The sequence below is a fragment of the Vicugna pacos genome, unplaced genomic scaffold (genome assembly GCF_048564905.1).
Source record: "Vicugna pacos unplaced genomic scaffold, VicPac4 scaffold_13, whole genome shotgun sequence".
NCBI classification, from domain to species: Eukaryota; Metazoa; Chordata; class Mammalia; order Artiodactyla; family Camelidae; genus Vicugna; species Vicugna pacos.
Window position 1 is genome coordinate 2,897,533 of NW_027328734.1, and position 10,746 is coordinate 2,908,278.

At 32.3% G+C, this 10,746-nt stretch overlaps 1 long non-coding RNA gene across 1 annotated transcript; it reads left to right on the forward strand.

Annotated features, from left to right (window-relative positions):
- Window positions 1–1,626: 1,626 nt before the first annotated feature.
- Window positions 1,627–3,509, forward strand: LOC140692584 (uncharacterized). The gene is made up of 2 exons (XR_012068149.1): window positions 1,627–1,777; window positions 3,183–3,509. It is a non-coding gene; the product is annotated as an uncharacterized lncRNA (long non-coding RNA).
- Window positions 3,510–10,746: the final 7,237 nt, after the last annotated feature.

Here is a 10,746-nt window from a genome sequence, read left to right on the forward strand (position 1 = left end):
ATCTTGTATGCTTCATTATGTAGGGTCTTGTTATATTATCCCATCTGACAATATATATCTTTTAATTGAAGCACTAAGTCCATTATCATTTGTGAGAATTATTGATAGACTGGTGTTTATTTCCATTTGGAACATCATTTTCCAGTTGATGTGGTATTTCCTTTTTGTTCATTTCTTTTTCTTTTTGTGGCTTGATAGTTTTCTTTTATTATCTTGGTTTCTTTATGGCTTTGCGATTTCATTGTAAGATTTTGACTTATGTTTAACTTGTGTATTTATATTGACCCATAATGTATCTATTTATTTTAACTGATAATAAAACAAACTCTTACCCATCCTACAGAGAAGAGAAACAAGAAGAAAATACTCTGTATTGTCCTGTTTCATTCTGTGACCCTTAAAATTTTTGATGTTCTCTTTTACAACATCATATTTATTCTGTTGTAAGTCATTGTAGATATTGCCTTTATAATTATGCCTTTCTCTTTTCTATAGAATCCTGCTTCTTTTGTATTTAGAGTAGATCTTTCATTATTTCATTTTCTCTTGCCAAATTCTTTAAGTATTTGCTTGTGTGGAAGTTATTTACCTCTCCTTCTATTCTCAAAGATAGACTTGCTTGATATAGTATCTTTGATTACAGCTTTCTTTCATTCAGGAATTTCAATATGTCTTGCCACTGCCTTCTGCCGGCTGTATTTGTGTAGGAAACGAGTTTACATTTATTATGTATATAATTATATATATATATATATATATATATATATATATATATATATATGTAAAGAACACCTAGAAATGAAGTTAACAAATAAGTTGAAAGCATATACGTTAAAAAACTGAAAATATAGATGAAGGAAATTAAAACTGATCCAAAGAAATGAAAAGAACTCTTATGTTAATGATGTGAAACTATGTGGTTGAAACAACCTTTCAACCCAATGGAATCTATGTTTAGTGTGATTCATGTCAAAAAACCTATGAGATTTTTCCATTATATAGAACAAATAATATCAAAATTTATATGTAACCACAAAGATCATGAGTTGCCAAAATAATCTTGAAAAAGAGTATTAAATGTAATGGTGTAAAGTTCTCTGATGTTAAACACTCCTACAAAGCTTTAGTAAATAAAACAACATGATACTGGCTCAGAAACAGACACAAATCAATAGAAGAGAATAGAGCACCCAGATATAATCCCTCACACCTATGATCAATTAACCCATGGAAAAGAAATCTAGAGTATAAAATGATCATGAAATTGTTATACATTTTCTGTAGAGGTTTTACACAAATTTCACTTTAAATTCCAAAACTTTAAAATTATTTTATTTTTTTTTGCATTATTGATTCCATGTTCACAAATCAAGTATAAATTTGTGTACAAAAGTATGGAGATTGGTTTTATTTCATAGACCCCAAAATTAAATTATTTAAACAGATTTTGTGGGGAAAATATTTCCACATCACACTATAAAAATAAGCAACATTTATGTTTCATTTTAACTGGATGAATGAGAAGTAAACACAGGCGGAATGTTACACTTGGGTTGCTAGGAGACCAGTCGTTTTATGATGCCACAGCTACTCAGGTTGAGAACCATTGTGATGGCCTAACAATTTATCTGTGCAGTCCTGCCAAAGCAGCATTTGAAGTTGCAGTGCTCAAAATCATGCAGATTAGAAAAGTAACTGTAGAAAAAGTTATTTGAGATGACACATGTTTCTTCAGAATTTCAAGATGTGTCTCATAAAGATGGACCAACTGTTTCAGGTAACTCTGGTAGATATCTATTGTGTGATCAAACATTCTCTGAGGACTTGGACTTGAGGTCTGTGAGTGAAGAAAATGCTTTTCAGAGTTTGTCTGAAGAATCTTTGATAAAAAGACCATGTTACAAACATTGTGTCTCTGAACCAGATGAAGATAATTATTTTCGTTCTCTGACATTTCCAAGAAATCTCTGGAAAATGGCTAGGAGTAACCAATATAAATCCATCTGGTGGGATGATAATGGATCTTCCGTTGTGATTGATGAAGATATCTTTAAGAAGATAGTTTTGGAAAGAAAGGCCTCTTTCAGAATATTTGAAACTGGAAGTATGAAAAGTTTAGTTAGACAGCTTAACCTTTATGGGTTTAGTAAATTGCGGCAGAATTTCAAAGATCTGCTTGTCTAGCTGACTTTCTGGCAGAAGAAAAAGAAGTCTCTGTTTTAAGCAAGGTATTCAGAAATTTTAGTAACCACTTGGTAACATATATGAAAGTTTATGTTGTACATCAATCAATGGTAATATATATTTAAAGCTAGATTTTGAAAATTGAATAAAATTACCAAGTCTTAAATTCTTTATTTTTTTCTAAAATTGGGGACAGTGCCATAAGTATTCAAGATTCAGAGAAACTTTGCTTGCAATTATGAATCTTATCAGAAATATATATAAAGGTATTTAAAGCTGCTTGTGAAAAGTGGCATTCACCGTTACTGCAAATGGTAACTTCTTTAATTTGATGACTATACTACTTAAATGTGTATTTTACAAATAAGGAAATTTAAAAAATAGTCAGCAATGTTCATATTTTGATGATATTTTCTTTCAATTGTAAACGTGAAATCTGATGTTTTATACGTTAGGCTTATTGTAGTCTTGTATTTTGGTTTAAAATATTACTAAAATTTTTCTCTATTTTTGTAGCAGCAGTTCTACCATAATTCAAATTTTAAACGAGTCTTTCCCCAGCTTTTAATCAGAATAAGAAGAAGAGTTGGGATTAAAAATGCCTCTCTGTTATCTTCATTGGCTGAAGATTTCAACAAGAAGCACTTTATAGCAGGGGGTAGTGTGGATAAACATAATTCTGCTTTTGTGACTGACACTAGTGGAGAAAGTGCATTTTTACCTGTTGCAAAATTAAATATGCCTCTAATTAGAAAGCCCCCTACTAGACAAATAAATGGTGATAAAAATACCCCGATCAGCGGTGATTTTTCTGCTCAATCATCAAGGTCAGTTAGACCACCAGAACAAATTGCAGTGGATCAGCATGCTATTTTAAATCAGTTTAACCTTGTCCACAGGCACACTCAAAGCAGATACACTGAAGCAAATGACCATATTATGAACTCATTAAAACTACAAATTCTACATCTCAGTACAGCATCTTGTCTCCCATGCAGAGTAATTATTTTGGACTGATGGTGGAGACTTCTGTTTTTCCAAATGGATATCACAACATATCTGCCAAAGAAGGTCGTTCTTCTAAACTTCAACCAGGGAGCAACGCACGGTTTCCAGTGAGAGTGACAGCTGATACATCAGCTACCTCTCTTACAAGGCCAACTCATCAGCCAACTTCACTTTATGAACGTCATCCTAATTACAAGGGATCTACCAGAGGACTACCAGTTTATGCAGGATTACAAAGATTAAAATTGATGTTGGCAAATGTTGACAAATATCTGCAATTTTCTTATTTGAACAAGAAACATAGATGTGTACCTGTATTTACCTTATATTTTTTTAAATTAGGTTAAGTGTTAAATGGGAGACAAAGTTAACATTTACAGTTAAAATGAAATACTTGATATGATCATTTGATGGAACAATATGGGAGTAAATTTAAATACTGTCTTGTAAGGAGGAAGAGAAAATGGAAGAATTTGGAAAAAGACTAAAACATGGAGAGGGGGAAAAGCACTAAGTAGTTTCTTGTTCACCCTGAAAAGTATTAAAAGTGTTGTTAGGATAAGCTGGAACAGGAGATAAATGAAGGAACCGGCCCAGGGATCATGGTCTCTATTATGTCATTCCTGGAATCATGAAGGTCACATGATGTAGTCTCAGATGGCACATTCAGCATGTGGTAGAATTTAAGAAGTAATTTTATCTATGGTCTTCTTTGTGCTGTTTTCAAAGCATTAAAATTGGTGCTTTCATTTCCTGCCCTCAAGAGTCTACATTATATTTTCAAGTCAATACTTTATGTTGCTTTTATGTTCAAGCCAAAGACAAGCTTACATCCTCAGGGTGGCACTTAATGCCTTTCCAAATATCTAAGCCCACGAATCATCTTGGTTTAGTCATTTCTTTATAAATCTGGCATCTCACTACCTTGGTATATCTTTATGTTTCACTGTATGTGGAAATATATCCAGGCAAACGATTGTCAACTATGTTAGCTTCAAACTCACCACATATACTCCAGCTCATCCTTGGACTTTGGGTGTCCTCCTTTCATCTACTTAGACTTTCCCAGTCTCAGCACAGAAACCACCTCCTCCTGATGTTTTCTGTCTATCCCCCTTTCCTTGTCTAACTTGGATACCAGTACAGTATGCACAGCACATGTCACAGGATGCATTTTTGTATTAAGTGAATGAAAAACACATGTTGACTTTAAGCAAAATCTACTTTATTGAAACAACAAAACTCTCATGGTTTTCAAACTATTTCATTATGGTCTTTACTCTTCACCGCAAACTAGATCTTTCATATCCCAAGGACTAGTCACTCAAGACAGTAAGTGGAGGTAGGTACAGGAGACAAAGTAATATTTACTTCTTAATTCATGCCTCCAGAGGCATAAAGCAATCCGTTCTCATTTGCTGGAGTTTTTCCTGTCTCTTCATCACCCACCCAACACAAAACAGCTGATTCTCTTCCCCATACCAATAACTATACTGACTTATGATTAATTTACATCTTAGAATGAGAGCTTTTTCCAGAAGAGACAGTGACGTTGCAAACATTTAATGTAGGTTTATACACCCTACATAACTTGTGCCCCTTCTAACCTTCACAAAGGAAGTATCTAAGTGGTACTATCCCCTTGGTTGGGGTTCTCGTATTCAGTAACCAAATTGCAATCTAAAATATGTGGACTAGAAGGAGGTGAGGGTGGTGGAATTAAAAATTTGTCCAACTGCAAGAATACCAAATTTATACAGATATTAGGAAATATAAAATATTCAGGGACGTCTTTGATGGTTTCCCATTAATTTAAAATAAAAGGTGAAGCATATTCAGAATGTGAAATACCCTGAAATGCTGGGAAAATAGTAGGCAATTTCAGGGACCCTAAGGCTTCTACTCACAATGATGCAGCTAGTGTCATCTGATAAGACCGTAATGGCAACATTGAGTCCTGAAAATGTGTCTCCATTTGTGAAGAAAGCCTTTGATAATCTGGAGAATGGGCATATTGACCAGTGTAACCTCTAACAACATCCCATAAATATGACCTTCACCAAGAGAATAAAAGAGCCCACTTGCAGCAGGAGAATTGTGTCTGGACAGCAGTGGTGTTTTCTACAACAGAAACATCAAGTTTTTAAGTTTGTCAGCTCAAATCTGATGGTGGCTATGTTGTTGCTTACGTTAGCAGTCTGGGGTTCAGATGGGCTGGTTCAGCAGCTTGTTTCCAGCTCTCTTATCACACAGTGGGTCTTACCGTGATCATCTTAACAAGGTTCTATACTGATAAGTCAAAAGCTACAGTTTACTTTCAAAATTAGAAATTCTAAGGAAGAATATTATTTGTTTGTCCATCTGTAGTTTTCTACCTGGGAAAAGCTAGACTATTGGCAAAAGTACAAAAGTTGGCTGATGCTTTGAAAATTATACTCTGAGCTCTGCCCACTGAATTCTTCCCACTAAATACTACAAATCTCTCTACCACTGTGTGTGTGTGTGTGAAGATGGATTGTTAAGCAGTAACTACGTTTGTCTTAGTTGAGTCATCAGTGAATTTTTCCTCTGCACCTGTCAGAATGTCTGTGAATTAAGAGTTTCTTTGAGCCACCAGATTGTCTTCAGATTAGGGAGAGGTAGATTATATTTTTCCCTGTATACTAATTGTTACCTTTTCATTGAATCCAGAGCTGATGCTAGGGCCAAGCCACTGAATCCTTGAATTGGACTAAGGCATATACATTCTGCAGTCCCCAGAGCCCAGCACTGGACTGTGTCTTCTTTTTAATTTAAACTTATGTCTAAGTTTTTTTCTTTTAATTCTCATTGTTGACACAACTTACTTTGGCTTTGAACACCCGTTGACTAGTTTATAGGGACTGGAACACTGACTTATCCCCGTTCACCTTGAAATTGCAATAAACTTTTTTCTTTGTATTACCTGGAATAGAGTGAGCATAGTCATCATTTCGAGAGCAGTCCTCAGTCCTAATAATGCAAAAATTTGCACTTCTTTGCCCAGCACTTGAGCAAGAATATTTGTTGTGTATCTGAGGGATTATCCTCACATACCCTAATGCAACCATGAGAAAACACCACATTGTTATTGAAAATCAAGATTTTGTCAGTATTGCATTCCCATTGCAAAACAGTTAAGAATTGTAGGAGTTATGAGATTTAACCATGCTGAGATTTTTTGCAACCTAGCATGTTCATTTCCTACAGATGCTGTCGGGGAGTTGAGACCATTGATCACAGACATTGAACTTTATCACTCACAACAAGAGCAGCCAGTTTTAAATTTGTATCCATTCCCTAATCTCAGATGAATACACAGAGTGAAATTTTGATGCCTACAGAAGCAGTGGGCTAAGATGAAGAAAACTTAAAGCATGATAAGACCCTAATTTTATTAGTATCTTTATGTATAATTTATTTGAATCATTTATTTATTAGTATATTTACCTATGATAAGTATATCTTGACTCAAGTTTACTTGCTGCAAAACGAATCATGAAAAATGACATGGGAAACCATGATCATTAAATTTCCATTTTTACTAACGCTTTTATTGACATATAATTGGCATAAAAGATTGTGTGAGTTTAGGTGCACAGGATAGGGATTTGATTTATAAGTATTAAGAAATAAATATCATAGCAAGTTTAGGGAGAATTCATTATCTAATTTAGATACAATTTTAAAGAAATACAATTTGTCTTTTGGTTGTGATGAGAAATCTTATGGTCTATCCCCTTAACAACATTCATATAGAACATAAAGCAGTAATAATTGTAATTTTCATGTTTTTACAGGGCATCCCTAGAACAGGTTTATTTTACTGCTGGAGGTTTGTAGCTTTTGAGTGCATTAATCAAATTCTCCTTTCCCAACCACTGCCTCTGTTATGTACAAATCAAATTATTTTTTCTGTAAGTGTGTTTGTTTGTTTTTGAAGTGCACTTTAATCTATAACTCTGTGTTAGTTTCTCTTACATAACATAATGTTTGCTATTTTTAATACATGTCAAACTGATCACAACAATAAATATAGTTTTGATAGTTGCTATTTAAAGATAATTCATAGTTATTGACTATTCCCCACATAGTAAATTTCTTGTCCCTGATCTTTTAATTTGCAACTGGATAATTTTCTCTCTTAATTTTCCTCAACTATTTGTTTTTCTTCACCACATTTCCCTCCTTCATGTGAGCAACCTTTTATTTTCTATATATATAACTTCTTTTCTGTTTTGTTATGTTCATTTCTTTAAATCCCAAATATGAGTAAAACTATTCTAAATTTGTCATTCTCTGTCTGACATTTTTCACCTAACATATTACCCTCTTGTTCTACCCATTTTTTGCAAATGACAAGAAGTTATTCTTTTTATAGCTGAGTGATAACCCATTGTATTTTTATGTGTGTGTGTGCATATATATATATATATATATATATATGTTTAGTGTGCATATATATATAAATATAGATAAATCTGTAGTTAATAGATGGGTAGATATATATAATATAAACACACATTTCTTTATCCATCATCTATTGAAAAGCAATTAATTTGCTTCTATAGCCTGGCTATTTAAATAATGCCACAGTGAATATAGGGGTGAATTTATCTTTTCAAATTTGTGTTTACGTTTTCTTGGGATAAGTATTTAGTTATGGAAATGTTGGTTCATTTTTAATTTTTAGATAAAACTCCATACTCTTTTCCACAGAAGCAGCACAAATTTACATTCACTCAAGCAGTGCAGCAGGGTGCTTTTTCTTACATCCTCAACAATATTTATATTTGTTTCATTTTTGATCATAGGCATTCTGACAGGAGTGACATAATATCTCATTGAGTTATGGTCTTGCTTTTTTCTCATGATTAGTCATGTTGACCATTTTCATGTGTCTTTTGATTACCTTTCCCCCACTGTATATTCATTTTTTTGTAATGGGCTAAATGACCATAACTGTCTGATTTCATTTTTAGGCATTCTGTTGTGTTCCATTATTCTGTTTGTTTTATGCCACTACCATATTCATTACTGTATCTTTGTATTACAGTTAAAAATCAGGGAAAGTGTTACATCCTGTTTGTTCTTTGTCAAAGTTGTTTGTGTTTTTAGTTTGTTTGTTATCTTTACTTTTGTTTTTTTTGTGATTTCAACTCTTTTGTGTTTACATGTAAATGTAATAATTATTTTTTAAAAGTGTCTGAAAATGCCATTTTTATTTTGAAAAGCACTGAATTTAATTTGTGTATTTTATTGGCTAGTATTGTCATTTAAACAATATTTTTCTCCTAATCTATGAACACTGTATATCCTTTCATCTGTTTTCATTATCTTCAATTTCTGTTATAAATATATTATAGTTTTTTGAGTACAGGTTTTTTACCTCCTTTTTTGTATACATTTCTTGATTTTTTTTTGTAATGCAACTGTAAATGAGACAGTTCCCTCACTTTCTGTATCTGTTAACTTGTTGTTAGTGTGTAGAAATGCAAGATTTCTGTATGTTAATTTTACATTCTGAAATTTTACCAAATGCATTGAAAAGCGCTCATAGCATTGTGGTGTCTTTTTTACGATTTCTGTTTAAGTATTTCATCTGCAAACAGATTCTTATACTCCTTTTCAGAAATACCTATATTTTATTCACTTTTATTTTGGATAGCTATGGCTAGAATTTCCAATACTATACTGAATAACAGTGGCAAGTGTGAACATTCTTGTCTTCTTCCTGCTCTTACAGTAGATGCTTTCAGCTTTTAATCAGTGAGTGTCATGTTAGCTGAGTTCTTGTCATATGCGACCTTAAATGTGTTGAGGTATGTTTCCTCATACCCATTTTGAGGAGAAATATAATCATAAATAGATACTGAATTTGTCAAAACATTTTATGAGACTTTTGAGGTTACCATATAATTTTTATTTTTCAATTTGTTAGTTTGGTGTATCATATTGATTAATTTCTGGGTGATGAATCACTTTTGCATCAGTGGGATAAAAGGGACTTAATCATACTATATAATTCTTTTAATGTTTTGTTTGCTTTGCTAATATTTATTGATGTTTTTTCATGTATGCTTATCAGTAGTATTTAAACTGTAATTTTATGAGATAATTGTTCCTGTTTTAGTAATAGTGTGATACAGAAAGGTGGGGTAGGAAACCTTCTTTCCTTTGCAAATTTTTTGAATTCTCTGAGAAGTATAGGTGATAACTCTTCTGTATATGTTTGGCAGAAGTCACCTGTGAAACTGTCAAGTCCTGGAATTTTGTTTCTTGGGAGATTTTGTTTAATTACTTATTCAATTTCATTAGTGATAATCAGTTAATATTTTCTATTTCTCATTCCATTTTGGAGATTAGATCTTTCTAGGAAATTGTCCATTTCTTCTAGGGATTCCATTGTAATTGGCATATAATTTGTTGTATCATCTTATGATGCTTTCTTTTCCATTGACATAAGCTGTAACTTCTCATATATTTTGCAGCTTTTTAACCTGCATTCTCTTTTTTGCTCATGAGTCTCATTAAAGTTTATCAGTTTTATTTATCTTTCAAAGTCCATTATGTAGTTTCTTTAGATATTTCTACTTTTAATCTTTATTTTATGTATTTATGTTCCAAACTATCAGCTTTCTTTCTTTCTACTAACAAGTTTGTTTATTATTTTCTTCATCTTTTGTTTGTAAGATTATGTTATAAGAGATAGATATTTCTTATTTGTATAAGTGGGATTGTTTTCCTATAAGCATCCCTATTAATATTGCTTTTGCTATATCTCAAGGTCTTTGTTTTTGTTGTTATATTTCTTTTTGTATTTTTTTATTTATGCAGCAATCCATTGCTTGTTTAAAGTTGTATGTTTTATCCTCCACACTTTACAATTTTTCTCATGTTTTTCTTTTTAGTAAATTGCTATTCTCACAGAATCCATATGTTTCTTCACAAAACAAGGAGAAAAATAATAAAATTTACACTAAATTCTGAAAGGCACAAATTTTCAAAAATTATCCTTGAAAAATGAACAAAGCTGTGAGTATTATCCTCCCTGACTTTAGAACATACTACAAAGCTACAGTAATCAAAACATCAAAATATGTCACTAATAGAGTCACAAAGATCAATGGAACAAATAAAGAGCCCTAAAATAAACACACACACATATGGTCAATTAGTCTACAATGAAGGAGGCAAGAGTATACAATGGAAAAAAGGCAGTCTCTTCAACAAGTAGTTTTGGGAAAACTGGAAATTACATGTAAAAGGTAAATGGAAGAGCCCTTCTTTCCATAGAATACAAAATAAAATAGAAATGGATTAATTTCCTAAATGTAAAACTTGAAACTGTACAATCTCTGAAAAAAACAGGAGCAGAAGTGCCTTTGTGATAAATCTTTGCAATATGTATTTTTGATCTATCTACTAAGTAACAAAAAAAGGAAAACTAACAATAACTTTTTAATTATACTGAGGAAAAATTAGATGTAATATGGGATACAGTGATTCCACTTCTTGTATAATTGTGAAATGCAA